Genomic DNA, 17,651 nt, shown 5'->3' on the forward strand with positions numbered 1-17,651 from the left:
TATCCTGGGCGAGAGGGCTCTGGTTTAGGACAGGATTTTGAGGTACAGTGGAACTGGACAGTCATTCGAGTGTATTCAAGCGTCAATTGCAGTCATATTTTCAGTGCCCCCCCCCACACCAGAAAATGGGACGGGGGTTAAAATTAGGGTTTGTCAGAATGTGAGTCCCTCTGCCACCTGCTCCTCTTACCTGGGGGGGCTGCTGAAAATAGGACTCATCCATCCTGCTGTTCTCTGCTACGGTGACAATATAAATCATCTCTTCATTTTAATGTTAGCATCCTGCTACTGTGCGTAGTGTGTTTCTGCAGTGTGTGAAAACCCCCCCTGCGCTTTTGTGTCCGTGACGTTCAGAATGCGGCTTCTCTTATTGCGGATTCAATATTGTTCAATTCCTCCCTTTTTTGGTGTCTTGAAAGTGTTTCATTAAGGACCAGAGGAGACTGAGCCTCCAGAAGGCTTTCATGAGAGCCATTGTCAATTTGAATTGATTTTACAGGATTGGACTCAGACCCTCTCTACGTCAAAGCACCTTGAGGGTGCAAGAGCTGGAGCACTCGCAAAAAAAACCTCAATAAATGACTGACTGGCATCACTGTGGCATTCTCTGGTTGTTTGAAATCAAGTTGTTTGTCACTGTGTTGCACTACTGAACTTGGCTGTGGCAGCAGGAATGTCACAGGGGGTGGTGTTGCACTTTGGATGAGCATATTGGTATGCAGTTTGTATTCGTTTGCCAGATAAGTGCAGCTCCGGTGTTTCCATGAGCATGTGTCTCTCCTTCTCCCCTGATCTGGGTTCCTGCTCCTCAGTTGGGTGTGTCTGTGGACCTGCACCGCTCCATTTAATCCGCTCGTAATGAGGGGGTTAGATTACCAGGACTGGGAGCGGGTCAACTGGAAGGCTGGCAGGGTAACTTTGTGCTAATAATATAACGGAACTATGAAAACTAGGGTGTCACTAATTTTGATGGTTAACACTCTTTTTAAATTGCAGTACTGTATGTAGCAAATGTGTGTATAGTTTAAGACTTTGGGCTCTCAGTATGCCAATCAAAGTGACTTGTCAGAGGCAATGAACTTGTTCATGTTTATTTTGGCAGCTAGCCAGAGATAGATGGGAGAGCATTCTACCAGACCAGAAGAATCTAGCTCATTTTACCTCATTGTATCCCACTAACTTAATTCTGGGTGGCGATGGAACATAATCAGTCGACATTTTATTTAGTTTTACATATGACAAAAAAGTATTTTTTGCATTATACAGAGATTTGTCTGTTAGCGCATTCCCACTGGAATCAGTAGAAATACAGTGGGCTCCAGAATTATTGGCACCCTTGAGAAACATGCACACAAAATGCCTACAAAAGTAATAGTTATTGACATAAGCTTTATTTTCCAACATGGGTAAAGCAGTGTGCTTTATTAAGGATTCAATGGAATCAAGCTTTACATTTTTCAAATAAAAAGAATATTTCCCCAAAAGCAGGTTCCACAATTATTGGAATGACTGGTTTAATACATCCTGGAGGGATTTGACCATTCCTCCATGCAGAACTTTTCAGAATCATTGGGATACCCTCCTCTTCAGTTCAGACCTCAGATTTTTCATTCTGGAGACTGAGATGGCCATTGCAGAACAAGGTTGTTGTTTTAAATTAACCATTTCTTGTCCTGGTACTTTGTTGAATTCATTGTGCAATTGATCTTAAATAGTGCTCCATGACCACTGGCAGCAAAACATCTCTAAAACATCAATGACCCACCATATTTGACAGCTGAGTGCTCCTCCTTGTATGCATTCCATTCTGCTGTTCAATTTTGGTATCATCTGACCACAGTGCATAGGTGCACATTTTCTGTGCAGGAAACATGCGTCTTATGTATCAAACCGGCGCACGCGGCTGGAAACACAGTATACGTGCCGTCTAGGTGAGTCATCCCAAAGTGCACTTCTCTCCTTTTATCATGTTTTATCTCCACTTAAGGGTGGATCACGCAAATAAAAGGCTGGAGATATAAGTGTGGCTGAGTATGAATTCCGCTGAATTTACTAAAGTTCACTTCATTAAGGAGGGTTGATTTGAGCTGGGAATTGATCCGCCTCTGAAGCGCAGGCGTAAACCGAGGCACACGCACGACAGAAACACAAGTGTAGGCTCTGAAGTTGCACTGAAATAATCTTTGCAACAAGTATCACACTATTTCAACTCCCAGAGCAAAAAATCATCAGACAGATTATTAATAGTAACTATTCATTGATTTCAGCCAAGCAATAATTAAGACTGGGTGTTTGTCAGAAAATATTTACAAAATAATTTGTTAAATTAACCAATGTCTCATGCGAAGCAGTGGGAAGTGACTGAAATAACGTGTTCAACCATGGTGATAGTAACAAGTGGCTGAAGTTTAAAAAACAGTGTTGCCGCAAGTAAAAAATATGAGTAGGCTAAATGCATTGAAATTCGCTCATGGAAAGAGCATGTGTTTGTTTTTATTTAGTTATCCTCCCAAGACAATCGCGGAAAAGAAACCGGGAATTCAAGGGGCTGCCAAAAAAGAGACAATCACCTGTGACTTCTGTGACAAACACCCAATCATAGGAATAATTACGCTTCTGGGAGAAAGATGTCCTGAAACCTCCCACACAATGTGATAAACATTTGATAAATGCAATAGTCAAGCTCATTGCAATGTTACATCTTGTTTTTGGATGCAATTAATTGTCTCAACAGCTGGATTATCTACACATTTTGTCCTGCACTGGATAAACTTTTACATGGCACCGGATACATGATATCACAGCGTGCCGTGAAGATATTCAATGCACTTATCAGGTGTTTTAACTGTGCCGTTTAAGATCCTGTCTGCTGATTGTGTAATGAGCTGTAGCCTTTGTAAATAAGACAGTCATTTCAGGCAGACTGCGACCACACCAATATACCCTTGTCTGGCCGCCTTTTGCGCTGCAAATTTCATGTACGTAAATCTGGCCCTTAGTCTTTGTTTATTGTGCTCACTAAGGGCTGTCTTTGTGCCACACATCCAAAGACTTTGTTTGTAGGAGGGTGCCATTTTATGATTTTCTTTTGACTTGGTGACCCCAAGGCGCAACCAATCTCTGCAATTCTCAAACTGCAATCCTTGGGTACTTATGGCCTCCCTCACCATCCGTTCATGGGGATAATATGCACTTGTGTCCTCTTCCTGGCAAGTTTGCAACCATTCCATATGCTTTATGCCTTTTTTAACCTTTTCAACCTTACTAAAAGGAGACCTAGGGGCGATTTGATTGAGGCTTTAAAATGCATAAAAGGGATTAACAAATTGTACGACAGGCTGAGTTCTGTTAGTTGTTTGAAGGGGCATTTATAGAAATGAGCTAAATTATTCCGGGCAGACATGAGGAAGTATCTTTTCACACAGAGAGTGGACACTATGTGCAACAGCTTGTAGTGGAGGCAGAAACACTGGGGTTTTTTCAAGACCACATAAGGCTTGTGTGGAAGATAGTAGTCTAGTATGGAAGATAGTAGGCTAGTGTGGATGATAGAGGGTTAGTGTGGAAGATAGTAGGCTTGTGTGGCTGATAGCAGCCCAGCAGGTAGCCTCCAGCATGGATAGCTACCCTTCAGCCTTCAGGGGAAGGATCAGAGCCTCACAGCAGTCACACAGAGCGTGCTCGTCCCCGACGCATTTCAGATGGGATACAACTCAGCCCGGGGGGGAATCGTTTCCTATCAAACTGCTGAAATTTCATGTACCCAATTCAATCGACTCCAAATGTGCTCTGATCCCTCTCCTCCTGATCAAGAGAAAAATCAAAGATATGGCACTGGTTTTCCTGCTGGTCAGTTCACCATAGGAATCCATGTGACACTTTTGAAGTTATCTGATTTAAAACATAGTTGTAAAAAAGTGGGGTTTATTTCCAAATGAGGGGCCTTTGTTTCTGTCAGGGGACTGTTTCAGGGATGAAGAATGCACACACACACACAGAGGCACACAGGTACACCCACACACATATATACACATGCGCACATGCACACACACATGCACAAACATTCACACACACAGACCCCCACTCGCACACACACACATGCACATACACATACAGAAACATGCACACACAGGCGCATACACACACACAGACACCCATGTGCACACACACACACACACTCACGCACACACACTTCTTGCGGTAATCTGTGCTCAGCACGGTTGTTTTTAGAGGTGCATTCTGCTCTGCGTTCATGGGGACTGTGGGAGCTGTGAATTATGAATTGGCCGTATGGTTCTTCTATTCTGGGAGGTGCTGTTTCAAAGGCACCTCTTTCGCTGTGTTTTTCCCTTATTTTTTTATTTATTTTTTTCTTCAAAAAGCTAATTATACCGAGTTAATCACCTTTCTGCGGCTACCATCGCCCCGGTCCCCAGTGTCCGCATTGTATCGGCCGCCGCACCTTCGAAGTCGTGTCCCGAGTTTCCCTCTCCCCCGTTTGATGGACCGCTGGCCTGATTCATTAATTCTGCCTTTCTGCTGCTCGCATGAATGCGGCTCTCTGTCAGAGCTCTCTCGGCTTGATTGAGCACGAGTCCTGTTCCTTGCTTTGCATTTTTCCGAAGTGCACACTCGTACCCCTCATGCACACATACATTTATCACCGGTGTATCTCTTTACACACGTGCCCACCTGCGCACATGGAATACCTGATGCTCAGGAAAGCCAAGGCCTGTGTACTGGTGCTAACATAGGGTAACAGCAAAGCCCCATGTGCTGGTGCTACCATAGGGTAACAGCTAAGGCCTATGTGCTGGTACTAACATAGAGTAACAGCAAAGGGCCTGTGCGCTGGTGCTAACATATGGTGACAGCAAAGGCCCATGTGCTGGTGCTAACATACAGTAACAGCAAAGGCCTGTGTGCTAATGCTAACATAGGGTAACAGCAAAAGCCCCATGTGCTGGTGCTAACATAGGGCAACAGCAAAGGCCCATGTGCTGGTACTAACATAGAGTAACAGCAAAGCCCATGTGCTGGTGCTAACATACAGTAACAACAAAGGCCCGTGTGCTAATGCTAACATAGGGTAACAGCTAAGGCCCATGTGCTGGTGCTGCCATAGGGCAACAGCTAAGGCCCATGTGCTGGTGCTGCCATAGGGTAACAGCAAAGGCCCATGTGCTGGTACTATCATAGGGTAACAGCAAAGGCTTCCAAATCCCCCCCAATCCTACCCTTGCCTACAATAAATCACAGTGGAGGTTTCTGGAGGCCACTGAGCAGCTCTGTTTCTTAAAGACAAGCTGAGATCAAAATGCACTTTTTCCTCAATTTAGTCAATTCTTCATATGCATACAAACACGTCTTAAAGTATTTAACAATTGTAATGCTTGTGTATTTCCACCCCAAATAATTTTTCCATCCACTTCCTGGAAAACAAGATTTTACATTTGTTTGACTAGCGTATACTGCTTCTGTTTCACCTTGTCTTTAAGATGAGAAGTATATTGACTGTTTTATCAGCAAAATAATCTATGTATATAGATATTTATTAATAACGGTCTCTTTCTCTTTCTCTCTCTCTCTCTCTGTCTCTCTCTTTCTCTCTCTGTAACCAAAAATAGGTTTCTTGAGAGCAGATGTGAAACTGTATATCTTTTCTGTATATTTGTGTACGTGCTTGTCCCCTTTAGTTATAATTAAGTAGCTAACTATGAGAAAATGGGGTCATTGCAATCTAGTCAGAACAGTTTTACAGTGTGGGTGTGGTGGAGTGAGGCATCAAGACATCGTCTGTGGGTTAGCGCTAGCAACCTCATGTGAAAGAAGCTGCCAGACTTCTGTTGAATTCCAGGCATTATTAATCTATCATGAATTCATACTACTCTAATCGCGATACCCTGCATCACATCATATTAAATGTGATATTAAAGGCTTTGCACAGTATAATCATCTCTCCTTTCTAATCAATCAGGTTTTTTTTTTTTTTATCAAGCAAGAATGTTTTGGGTTTTTTTTAGAATTAAAGTGTTTAAAAAAAGATGACCCAGACTGTCATTGAAATGGAACTATCCTGATTTGGCAAACAAATGGGGATTTGACAGGTTTAACCTTGCTGCAGATGAAAATGGATGGATCTGCCATGGAAGGCCAGTCTACTTTTGGGATGATGAGATTAAAAACTGTCATGGGCAAAACACCTTTGGCGATAAATTTGACAGGCAATAATTTATGGACAGACCTGAAGCTAGCACACAAGAAAAAAATAAATAAAAAGCAAAAATCGTCACGCGACTGTACCTACAGTAGGTTCTAAACGATCTTGTCCACTTAATTAGTTAGTTGTGCTTTGCAGTTGATGAATTAGTTATCGACTTATGTTTTGCACCGTGTGTGTGTGTATGTGTGTGTGCGTGTGCGCTTGTGCACATGGACCTGTGTGTCAGTGGAGACATTGTACACTTTAATAAGTGTACCTGATTACGAATGCAGATTTGTTTTTAAATTTATTCCACTATCCACTGTGTTGTTGCTTTTTAATTGATTAAAAATGATCATTTGAGATAAATGCATGGTTTGTGGCTGGTGTGCTCATTATGCCCCTGGACTGCTTGCAAATGCCTCCTCCAATCTTTGTTCCAGCAACTTCATTTTAATTCACCTTGGGTTTTGTATTTTGCTCTCGATTCCACTAGAAGAGTGTAATTTTTGGGGGGCAGCTTTTGACATAGGTCATATTTTGGGGTGCAGCCTATAGCCTAGTGGCTACGTTGCTTGAGTGGGAACCAGAAGGTTGATGGTTCAAACCACTATGTAACACAATAAGATCTTTGCAGCTGTTGGGCCCTTAAGCAAGGCCCTTAACCCAACATTGCTCCAGGGAGGGGGGTTGGTTATCCAAATTGCCTATTTGTCACTTTCAATAAAATTGTCCGCTAAATACCTGTAATGAAATGCAACTTCAATTTAGATCTAAATCACATTTACATTTTAGGCATTTTGCAGATGCTCTCCTCCGGAGAAATATACTCACTACATTATTTTACATACAGTCCATGATCTGTTACACACAGATCAGCAGAAACTTTTGCAGCAGAAACCAGCTAAGTTGTTAAGTTGGGCGTTATATACAGTCACCGAGCACTTTATTAGGAACATTTTAGTAAGTATTTTACTTTACTTCGACCCTGGAATCGAAAAGCAATAGTAGTTTGGTTCCCCTATGTCTGACATAAGCAAGAAAAAGGAACACCGTGAAAATAATATGAATTCTAGACTGATTCAAATCATATCATCTGTGAAGAACGATGCACAGAAGTTGAGGTCCTCCCATGCTTGTTTTCTCACCACACATTATAAAATAAGGACCCATGTTGGTAAAACAATGCTATTGTAATATAGCAAAATGTAACTTTTATTGCTTTCACGGTTAAAAATGATTGAATGGAACAAAAGGCACTCTGGCCATGTGGTTTATTTTCTATGATAATGATATTGTCATTATGTTAGGCCTATTTTTTGTATATGTCTCTGTGTCAAAGCCTATGGTTAAAATAAAGGACAGTGTTTCAAATTAAAATAAATGATGTATCCCAGAAATTTTCATTATTATTATCTGATTTTGCCCATTTTTTAATGTCATATTCTTAATCCAATTTTCACCATTAAAAAAAAGGAAAATATAACCCGATAAATTCCCACTCTGAAAATGATGAGCCTTATTAATACAGTAATAAGCTGTAAGTAAGGAAGGAGTAAGGAGCTGATAGAACTGTGAGTATCCAGTGCTAAAGACTGATATAACCGCGTGTCACATATTGATTGAAGGAGTTGTTGTATTTGTTCATTCTACAGGAAAGTGGAAGCATGTAAAGGTTGAACAATAGTGGACCTAGAATTGAGCCATGGGGGACACAGATGAGGCTTGGCTTTACAGGTGTCCAGTGTAGTTACAGCCAGTTAGATAGGATCTGAGCCAGTTTAAATCACAACCAGGAAGGCTGACCCAGTTTTACAGCTGGCTAACCAGCTACCCGCTGTTTTAAAACATAGGTTTAAGCTGGTCAAACCATGTCAAGCTGGTCTGAACTGCTCAATCAGCTAAACAATGTTGAGCTGGGAGCTGGTCTGAACTGGTCAACCAGCTGTTTCAAAACCTGGCTTGAGCTGTGTCTTTCAGCAGGGTTGCTGACTTTGGTATGAGCAGTGTGCAGTAGTGCTCTGAGCCCAGTTCTGGACCCAGGGTAGCAGTGAGACACACTAGGAAAGCAACACTCAGCCTTCCCACGGTACTGCAGCAGACTGGCATATACAGTAAGCTAAGGCTACGGGCTCGGTTTGAATATGGGTGACTATCATTCTGCTTCATGGTGATGAAGGAAAGAGAAAGAGGGTGAGAGAAAGAGAGCTGATGACTCCAATGTTAACCCATCTCTGTCACTCCAGTGCTGTCTCTTTGATTTAGTGGTAATCGCGTTTTTTAATGCCCGTGCCGTTCGTCATAACTCATCGGGATTATAATAAAACGTGCGGCGAGCCGGCAGGAGGGTACTCCAGAACCTCCTCCGGATGAATTATGGCCCGTGGGGGCCTGTGTGTCAATCAAAAAGAAACGCTGTCGTGAGCGTTTTTCATCCGGCGCTCCCCACCCCCCGCGCCTATTCAGCTGGCTGCGTCTCGGTGCCGTTGCCACAGTTCCTCATATACATTCAGCCCAGTCAGAGCGCTCTCAGTGCCTGTGTCCACTATGCTTCTTTTTATGAGTGCCAGTGCCTTTTTAAAAAGGTTTTCCACAGGGAGAGAGTGCATGCAGCCGCCTCTCGAGAAAGCGCTGCAGCTGCCGTATTTCAATGTCACTTTTCATGATCCGACCAATCGCAGCTTAGATGGGGCGGGACTTAAAAACAGCGTAGGGTTACCCTAACGACACATTGGTAACATTGTTTCAAATACAACGGTAAGAATATGGAGGAGAAGCTTGTTTTATCGGTGTCAGAGTATCCTTCGGGTTGTTAAACTCATCTCGAAAATGATAAATAAACAACAACGAGTGATATCTTCTGCAACGGATGGACGGTATACGTTAGAATGTTTACGTGTGATGTTGTCATAGATACCCACGTGCAGCACGTTTTTCTAAGCGGACCCAGCTGTTTTTTTCAGGCGCATAGTACCAGCATTTCCCAGCGCTTTTTCTGCCAGACAAGAAGCGCAGTGGACACAGACCCTGAGGAAGTTTTGAAGGGCCAACATGCTTTGAGTCACGAGGGCAAAAAAAGCTACTTCTCAGTGCATGTGGTTCTTCTGTAGGAAACAAGGGGCCAGCTTTCAAGCTTTTACTTTCGCCAATTAATATGTCGCTCCCTAATGATGCCTATATTTTCATTCCATAAGCTATTTTCTAATTAGACTTCATTCATGTTTGAAAAAAACTGTGTGCCTACATAATGATGTTCTATCTCTGCTATGCTACGTATTTTAAAATATTTTTTTAAATTATTTATATTTTTTATATAGATTTTATTAGTTCATATTTCTCTGACATAAAACCTTTGCGCCCCTGTTCGGCAACTGCCCAAATGTTTTTCATTGGTTCATCCGCCAAGGCATATAATTTACCCTGCACTTTCTTTATTGTGCATGTGACTAGTCATGTGACCGAGGGCACAACTGAGCATGAGCGGTGAGCGAGCCTGCCCCATTGGTTTCTATTGTCTCTGTTTATTATACACTCTAAGGTATTTAATGATAAGGAGGGGACACCGGTGTGACAGTGTGCCTCACGCACGGAAGCTTCAACTGCATGCAGGCTTTAAGAATGGACACCTGGGCGCTACAACGGCTTGACCGCCGTAGGAGAACACCACCATCGGATCAGTGCTTAATTTGATTTCCTCAAACTGCTATCATGTTGGCGAAGCTGTTAGAGCGGGCATGAACAGTGTGAAATATCGTTTCGCCATTACAACGAGCTGATTGTGGGGAGCGGACACCTGGTGCGTCTCGTCACACGTTCGCAAGTGCGTAAAGAATGAGGGCGCGCTTTTGTCAGATTTGGCTTCTTCGGCGCCAGGGCTGACATTCTCTGACATTATCTTCAATGAATTGAGTATTAAATCTTGGATAATGATTATTATTTTCTACTCAGAATATTGAAATGGTGTCTGAGTTAATTGTTTTTAATGTACTGTGGTTTGCATTTATACATGCTTATCTTTTTTTAAATCTGACCAAAGGTGAGGTAATTGAATTAGATTTTTCTCTTCTTTTTTTGCATCCTTTTGCTCACATGAACAGCAGCTCTCGGAGCAGTGCCGGCCTGGATACTGTGCCTTATGGATGTATGGATTAGTGTACATGCATAGTCCAGTGGTAGCATGGTAGATTCTGTAGGAGAATTGGTTAGCTGACATTACCCTGAGGCAATCTGTAGTTCTCTCTTTGAGCCTTTGGGGGAATCTGAGAAAGGTTGAGGGGGGACAAGGGGGATGGTTAAGTCTGAAATCTGTCTGGCCTCAGAGGGGGAGGACCACAGGGGGTCTGAAAGAGGGTGCGAAAGAGCGGAACAACCCAGCTCTCTCTCTCTCTCTCTCTCTCTCTCATTTCCCTCTGCTTCTCTGTTGTTCTTTCCCTCTTTACCTTTCTCTCTCTCATGCCTTTATTTGGCACATCATGGTACCCTGGCCCATGCATCTCTGGTTGAGCTTGACAGTGAGTCGCTGGTGCAGCTCTGGTTGAGCTCTACAGTGAGTCTCTGGTGCAGTTTTGGTTGAGCTTGACAGTGAGTCTCCTGTGCAGTTTTGGTTGAGCTCTACAGTGAGTCTCCTGTGCAGTTTTGGTTGAGCTCTACAGTGAGTCTCTGGTGCAGTTTTGGTTGAGCTTGACAATGAGTCAGTCTCCTGTGCAGTTTTGGTTGAGCTCTACAGTGAGTCTCTGGTGCAGTTTTGGTTGAGCTTGACAGTGAGTCTCCTGTGCAGTTTTGGTTGAGCTCTACAGTGAGTCTCTGGTGCAGTTTTGGTTGAGCTTGACAGTGAGTCTCCTGTGCAGTTTTGGTTGAGCTCTACAGTGAGTCTCTGGTGCAGTTTTGGTTGAGCTTGACAGTGAGTCTCTGTTCTAGTTATGGTTGAGCTCTTCAGAGTAACACTGGTGCAGATATAGTTGGGCTCTACAGAGTAACACTGGTGCAGTTGTGGCTGTGCTCTACAGAGTGACACTGGTGCAGATATGGCTGTGCTCTACAGAGTAACACTGGTGCAGTTGTGGCTGTGCTCTACAGAGTAACACTGGTGCAGTTGTGGCTGTGCTCTACAGAGTAACACTGGTGCAGTTGTGGCTGGGCTCTGCAGAGTAACACTGGTGCGGTTGTGGCTGGATTCTGCAGAGTAACACTGGTGCAGTTGTGGCTGTGCTCTACAGAGTAACACTGGTGCGGTTGTGGCTGGGCTCTGCAGAGTAACACTGGTGCGGTTGTGGCTGTGCTCTACAGAGTAACACTGGTGCGGTTGTGGCTGGGCTCTGCAGAGTAACACTGGTGCGGTTGTGGCTATGCTCTGCAGAGTAACGCTGATTCAGTCAGGCCACACGCCGCACCGGGCTCCTGGGGTACGGCTTTGTTTTTCTCCAGCACACCTCCCCCGTGTTAATATCCAGATTTAACTGCGGTCCAAGAGTCAGCCAGTGCTGTGTGAGTGTGTGTGTGTGTGTATGTTTTCACTAAGTCACTAATAGCCTGGATATAAAAGAGATTAAATAATAATTTAAAAAATGTTTTGTGCTTACTCAGGTTCCCTTTGTCTAATATTACATTTTGTGTTGAGGCCTGAAACCATTCAGTGTCCATTCACAATCCATTCACAACCACTCTTGTAGTATCTACTGCATATCTGACAGCAGTGCAGTGGTTTACAGCTGAATCCAGTCCCACCTACCAATTCCGTTAGAGATCAATTCAAATAAAAAGAGTTTTAGTATCGCTTGCAGGACAATTTGAAAATAAGATATCCAGACTCTGATGATGTTGATAGGTCACAGACATCAGGAAGTCATGGCATACAACGGATATCCAACCGAATACAAAACATGATGTAATGTTTATTTGACATCATGTTAATTTGTCTGAAACATTGAAATGGGGGACTACACATAAAAAGTAAACCCAGACTTTATAAAAAATACATTTTAATAAAAGCACTTTGACCATGTATGAATTGTTTGATTACAAACAGAGAAAATAAAATATTAAATCAGAAAAAGCAGAAAAAGACAAGGTGACCGCAAACAGTCGTGTATGTATGTATGTATGTACGCATGTTTGTCCATGATGCGTTTTCATGAGGTGCCATCTAATACAAATATGTAAATAAATATACAAACTATGTATAATATGTGTCAGTTTTAATAGCCAGGCTATGAGTGACATTTTGAAAAACACACACGTCCTAGTTTGTCATTATTTCAAGCTTTGAATTTCATAAGTTCTCTTATTTTTGAGCATGCAGGATAGCACTTGTGTTTTATGTATTTTAGAATATACATAAATGTCAGGCCTGGCACACACACAAACACACACACATACACACATACACACAGCCCAGTTCCCTTTTTGCATTTCCTTGCCAGACACATAGAGATGAGAACAGCTTTCATTCCAACCACAATTAGAAACCCAGAATCGGTACATGTTGTAATTTTCTAAATTATGCTTTTCATGTTCTGAGGGATTATTTTGACACATTATGTCAGAAATAGCCATGCAATAGGATTCCCAGATTCACATTCGCTATGTCGCAAACGATTACATAAAAAGGGGGGGGGGGGGGGGTGGCTCAAATTAAAGTCTGATCAAAAAAACGGATTACATTTAAAAACTGAGGTGAATCAACAGGCTCTTAATTAGTGAAAGTGTGAAGACACTGGCCATTTGGCAAATATTGAAGAATCCAACGAGAAGGCATATGATAATGAGCCAAACCTACATTTTCTTAACAAGTTTACAGTAGAAATGAAGAAATAACTTAATTAACAACCTTATTTGAGCAAGAGATTGGCTGGAACAAAAGTCAGCTGGACACAGGAGTGACTTGTGAACCACTGCATTAAAAGAGCAAGACTTCTGTTCTTAAATTTTGTTCAAAATACAGTAAGAGTATAGTTGTCAACACAGTGATGCAAATGAAAAATGGGGATGATGAAATAAAGCCTATGGTTCTGAGCTCAGACAAGCTATGACCTATAATTTTTAAATATAACTTTTGTACCCTACTGTGTACATACAATTCATTTATATTTGTGTGCGTGCAATTTGTATTTGCTTGCTACTCTGTGTGTGCGTTTGCGTGCAGCGTACGTGTGTGTGTGTGCTCTTGCTCACTTGTTAGTAATCATGGATGCGTGTTGTTGAACACATGCATGGTTCTTTGCATCTTTGTTTACTTGTGTGTGCATGTCTGTCAAGATGGCAAATTACAGCTCAGAAAGCTATGTAGAGCAAAAGTCTGAAATGAATTGCTTTACCCAAGAGCCAGGGCTCCAGATGAGACTGAGGACTGCTGGAGGGCGCTCATGTTGTTTTTGTTGATGTTGGTGTCAAAACTACAGAGACGAAGATGCATTTCTGCATCAAGGTCATCTGACTCTGAGGTCTGGAACCAAAAGCAGTATCGGGCGAATTGTACTCATCATCTTCAGAATCTCAGAATCATTTGAAATCTTTTTGCAATTGGCTTCATTTCCACCAGCCAAATGGCCTCAGATTGTGGTGGTAACACTGGATGGATGTCAGCCTGGCATTTTTACCTATTGGCTCTTCATTGCGCTGATAATGGGACATCAACAGAAGATTGGCTGTTTCTAGGGAATTTCGTTTGGCCTCACTGGAAATCTTAAGAGGCTGACGATCGCCCCGCCAAAGTGCCCCTCCTTGCTGGTGCAGGTTCTTCCCTCTCCTCTAGGGGGCAGCATGGGCTGTTAAATCATAATGGCGTTTTTTGGCACCTTATGTGTCAGAATAACTCCCTGACCAAAGTCTGTTTGGCGGCGAGAATGTTCTCCCCTAAGAAGAGCCAGTTATGTTTTAGTCACAGTTTTGCATGCGTGGGCCCCTAATGCGACAGTATTTAGACTGTAAATCCCCCCCCAAAATAAGTGCTGGTGCTCCAGCTGTACCCTCGCCGTGCCCCAGGCCCTCTGTCCCCTGCCGGTACGCGCTGTCACTCGCTGTATGAAGCCTATGTCTGGAGCCAGTTCATGGTGAGTCACCAGCAAGCTGCAGTGGAATTAATGATGCAGGTCTAAGCAGGACGGCCAGTGCTTCTGTAAAACCGAACTCTCTTTGCTGCTCTCTCTCTCTCTCCCCCTCTCTCTCTCTCTTTCTCTCTCTTTCCCTCTCCCTCTCTCCCTCTCTATCTCTCTCTCTTTCTTTCACTCCTTCACTCTCTCTCTCTCCCCCCTCTCTCTCACTCTCCCCCCTCTCTCTCTCTCTCTCTTTCCCTCTCCCTCTCTCCCTCTCTATCTCTCTCTCTCTCTCTTTCACTCCTTCACTCTCTCTCTCCCCCTCTCTCTCTCTCTCTCTCTCTCTCTCTGTCTCTCCCCCTCTCTCTCTCTCTTTCTCTCTCTCACTCACTCTCTCCCCTCTGTTACTGCTGGGTCCCCTGCTACTGTAAGCACCTGTAATGTGTTGACTGTGGGGTGGTGAGTCAGGAAGGTTTGGCAGCCTCTGCAGTGGTCATCTGTGGTTTCCTCTCTTTAAAGTAGCACTCCCTGCAGCCCACATCATCGCGGTAGCGCTAACGGCTCCAAACGCGGTGATCAAAGTGCCGGGTCATTTCACTCACGCAGACATTCTGCACCAAGGGAGTCCCCTCTACTCAGTTTTTATGTTTTTTTTTATTCTTTTTTTTTTCCAGAAGCGTGTCTATCTTTGTAAGAACTATCCCGATTCTGTCTTAGTTGCTGTTTTTTTTTTTGGTTTGTTATATATTTCGCCACCCTGTGTTCAAATGTCGTCAATGGGTGTGTACACTGGCTTTCTCCCCATACGCTCCAGATAACATGCAGGCACCTTCAGCGCTTTCCCAGCTGCCTGCCACTGAATATCTAATCAAATACGGCTCCTATTAAGGCTCCGGTTTTACCCAATCAAACCGCAATTCACTTAGCATAATGAAGTTTTGGAGTGGTGCAGTGCATTGAGTGCAGGCTCCTAAACCCTCACGCCAGCCTGTGCGTCAGATTGGCATAAACAAAAGAAATTCAAGTGGGACTTCTCTCCCCTCTAATAGTCTGAGAGGAAGTACACTTCAAGGTTCGGCTCACACCTCATAGTCTTCAGACCCGGTGCCATGACTCAGCCTGTGATATCTGTGATATTCTCTCTTCTTTTGCCACTCCTTAAGTACTGCCGCTTTTGGTAATTAATTTCTCGGTTATTTTACTGTGGGAATGCATAAAATGATGTCTTAATGATGTTCCAAACTGTTTTTTGTATTTTTCATTAGCCTCATAATGTTTTCCTTGACAACAACTCTTGTCCTCATGTTGACAAACACCAAAAACAAACTACAAAGGCAATCAAAAGCCGAGAATCAAGGCTAGATGCTGAAAGTTTTCTCATACCTGTACTAAGGACGTGATTGAGTACACCTGATTAAACATAAACAGCTGAGAAGCCAACTGTCCACTTTTTGTCCCCTAAAATGGAGGGACTATGTATATAAAGTGATGTAATTACTACACAGATTGTCTGATATGGCTGTAAATACTCTGTACTTTAATATATTCATTGTTTCATTTAAATGTGCTGGAGTACAGAGCCAAAAGAACAGAATGGAACCACTGCCCAAATACTTATGGACTGCACTGTATGTCTTCTTCAATGCAACACTTTTATGTGCCAGTATTTTTATGACTGCTTTTTTTGCCTTGATAACATTGTCTTCATTCTTGTTAGGGTCAAGTTTTGTATCCATACAAAGCTGGTGTATATCAAACCTTACTGCCATCAACATCATCCTATCATAAGCTTTATTGTTATTATTCTTTTATCATTATTGAATAACAGGTTTTTATTGATACTGCCCATTCAAAGAGATATTTATCGATGTAATTCCCAGTAAGTACTCTTCTCAAGGACACACAGCAGCACTCCCTCTGATATTTGAACCAGCACGCTCTGAGTTATAGGACCAGACCCTTCATCACTCCACAGCACTGCCAGGTTACCACACGGTAATGTGTAAACCTAAGAGGTGTTAATGCAGACAGGAGTCCCGGAAGGTTGTTACGTGTCTTCGATCTTGTTTCTTTGTGTCAGAGTTGTTGTAGATTAGGGAAACTGGCTCAGAACCAAGAAAGATGCAGTTTGGAGTATCGGGCGGGTCACATACCAGCGAGGTAATTAACCTGAATCAGCTGGGTACGATATTCAGCTATTTATGGAACTGACCCCCCCGGTTCATTTGTCTGCTGAGCAGCTAAATGTTATTGCGTGCGAACGCTGTGTGCCCTTCCTGGGGTTTGCTGACCCACAATGCAGCATGCCTTCGTTCCCAGTCTTCATCCAGGGAAATGGCAGGGAGGAGGAGCGTGAGCTCCTCTCTGTGGTCGTCCTCCGTCTCCTCCTGGTTCTGCCTCCTCCTGTGCAGCAGGAAGTGTCTCTGTGCTCTTCTGAGGCCTACCTGCTGATGCGCTGACTCAGCACTATGCTCTCTCTGAATATGTTACCTTCATTCTCCTACATCCTCTATGCCTCTCCTCTATTACTCCCAGAATCACTCCTATACCCTCTATACCTCCAATTATCACTTATATACCCTCTACGACACCAAATATCGCCCTTATATGCTCTATGCCTCCCAGCATTGCTCCCGGCCATGCTCATATAGCCTCTACAACTCATAGCATTGCTCCCATATACTTGTCCCAGTGTCGCTCCTATACATTTTCACTGTGACTCCTATTATCACTCGTATACCGTCTATGACTTCCAGCAATACTTTAACACCCTCTATGACTCCCAGCCATTTTGGATTGTACAGTAGCCGGCTTTCCTTCACGCTATGTTCCATTTTGTACCACCACTGTGCTGAAGGACAGTTTGTGAGAGAACCTGGCGATCATTCATGGGGGCAGAGATTTGATCAAGCGCTCGGAATGACTAGGCAATGTCGTGCTTTGGGTTATAATTGCAGTTTTTAATTGTGGACACTAGATGGGATTTCAAATAACCAATAACCTTTCATTCCTATGCTATTTCTTTGGTCGTGACATCACCTTCACTCTTTGACTCTTGACTTTTTGATTGTTGGCATCCTCTTCAAAAATACAAAAAACAAAAATGAAGCTCACACAGAACATAGCAGTTATTTTGCTGAAGGTGTCTGTTAAGCCATATGGACACTAGACATAGTGAAACACTATGGTTTTTTGTCAAAAAAAAAAAAAGGCTACTTGTACTCATGGCGTGACTGGATGTGTCACATGAGTCCAAACAGCCATTTTATTCACAGTCAATGAAGGAACGGAGGTGATGTCACTGTGACATCACCTCCGTTCCTTCATTGACTGTGAATAAAATGGCTGTTTGGACTCATGTGACACATCCAGTCACGCCATGAGTACAAGTAGCCTTTTTTTTTTTTTGACAAAAAACC

The 17,651-nt window shown here is 43.1% G+C and overlaps 1 protein-coding gene across 1 annotated transcript in view; it reads left to right on the plus strand.

Moving 5' to 3' along the window:
* Positions 1-17,651, plus strand: part of LOC133141503 (leucine-rich repeat transmembrane neuronal protein 4-like) — a 134,734-nt gene that overhangs the window by 18,482 nt on the left and 98,601 nt on the right. The gene's annotated exons all lie outside the window — the stretch shown is intronic.

This window comes from Conger conger, chromosome 12, assembly GCF_963514075.1.
Source record: "Conger conger chromosome 12, fConCon1.1, whole genome shotgun sequence".
Classification (NCBI taxonomy): domain Eukaryota; kingdom Metazoa; phylum Chordata; class Actinopteri; order Anguilliformes; family Congridae; genus Conger; species Conger conger.